The sequence below is a fragment of the Lycium ferocissimum genome, chromosome 6 (assembly GCF_029784015.1).
Source record: "Lycium ferocissimum isolate CSIRO_LF1 chromosome 6, AGI_CSIRO_Lferr_CH_V1, whole genome shotgun sequence".
NCBI classification, from domain to species: Eukaryota; Viridiplantae; Streptophyta; class Magnoliopsida; order Solanales; family Solanaceae; genus Lycium; species Lycium ferocissimum.
The window spans coordinates 9,764,139-9,766,145 of NC_081347.1; positions in this window are offsets into that span (position 1 = coordinate 9,764,139).

Sequence of the window (2,007 nt, forward strand, 5' to 3'; positions counted from 1 at the left end):
AGGGGCTGTTTTGATATGTTGTTGTTGTGCTTGCTGAGCTTGGAAGATTAAGAATGACTAAGGTTATACATTATGGTATTATATTGGTTGAGCTGTTATAGGTTGTTTAGATGAAAATATTATGACTATGGATCATTAAGAATAATTTGAATATGTCGTAGTCGTATGTGGATTATTATCGAATGTAGTAAATGTGGCCGTTTGGAATGTTGTGCGGGCTGCTCGGAGTATTCTCGAAGTCTTGTCTTGAATAGCCCGCTATAGTACTTGAACGTATGGTTATTTATGTTGGCTTAGTTGTTATGTAGTTGGTTTGAATATAAGGAAACGTCGTCTAATTTTCTAGAAAGGAGTTACTAACGTTAGAATACGTTTTGAATCTCCCCGTAGCTTAACCATAGTTCTTGACGTTTAAATATAGGTTGAGACACTTCGGGCAGCATATACGTATTGTGTTACGGATAAGCATTAAAGATATGTAAAGCTATCCCTTCTTTCTTTTGGCATGTCTTAGATATAAGTGATGTATGATATGAGCTTTGGGGTAATCCTATTCATAAGTTCCGAGTGTGATTCATGATCCTTATTCACTTCTTGATGTTAGAACTCTTAAGGTAGTTAAGTTACTGCCTCCCGAGTCTTCTATATGTTGGATAGTAGTCGATGTGTATAAGCTCCTATTCCTAAAGACTTTACGATAACGAATGTCCTTGACTTCCATAAGCTGTTTCGCATTACGTTGATACATGCCTACCATTCCTGAAACTCTATTTAATGTAATCCATAATGACGTTGCGGGTACTTGACATGACTATTGCTTTTGATACTCGAGTGTCGGTTTATTCTACATATTCCATTAAGTCTCAGATGATGATTTAGTTTGCATATGGTTACTCACTACTCTGCTCGTGCATGTTGTCATGATATCTTTCACCGAGTCCCTGGCCGGGTATGTATTCGTGCACATTTTCACTGCATTGTTCACCGATTCCCTCACTAGAGGATCGGGTATGGTATATATATATATATGATATGATAACATGATGATATGATGATATGATGATGGCACCGAGTCCCATGATGGGCCGGGCATGATATACATGTATATGACAGCTTCACCGAGTCCATAATGGGCCGGATATGGTATATGATATAGTCATGCATGATTTTATTTCATAAGGCACAGGTACAGTGATTCCTTGATTATCATACTTGTCTCATGGATACTACTTCGATTATGATCTTTCTTATTGTATTTCATGCTTCATATACTCAGTACATATCTTGTGCGACCCTCTTCTTCGGGCCGCGTTTCGTACCCGCAGTACGGATACCGCTTCGGTGATGTCAGCCTTAGATTTCTATTCAGCTATCTTGAGTGCTCCATTGTCCCCGAGCCTAGACTTTTGGTACGCATCCCTTTTTTGATGTATACATATGTTTATCCAGGGGTACGGCGGGGCCTGTCCCGTCATATGTTACTATTGATACTCTTAGGTCCGTAAAGACATATGTGTGGGTTGTATATAGATGTTGTTAGCCGTGTTAGTATGACTTATGTTTTGGGACGTTCCCCTTTCGTGGTGTTCTTTTTTTGTCGGCTTGCGTATATGTATATTTTGGGATGTTGTATGTAGTGGCAGCCTTGTCGGCTTGTGTATATGTCACACCCTAATATCCCTAGGGTGTGATGGGCACCCGACCCTTACTTAGGGCCGAGCGAACCCTCAGACTCTTGCTGCACATAAAATCACGTTAAACTTTTTAAATCGGTATAAGATAAATGCATAGTAAATTTTTTCGAAACATTCTTTCTCGTAGCTTCCAAACCGAACAAACCTATAATCATACAAATTCAGTATATAGCACGGACCAACATAACAATAAATTTCGACGGGCCGCTTACGGACGAAATGACCAATCTGCAACGTATTTGTCTGCCAAATCCTAACGCAAATTCGAAACCATCACATATGTCTCGGGGAAAATAGCCAAAGGCCTCTTTTA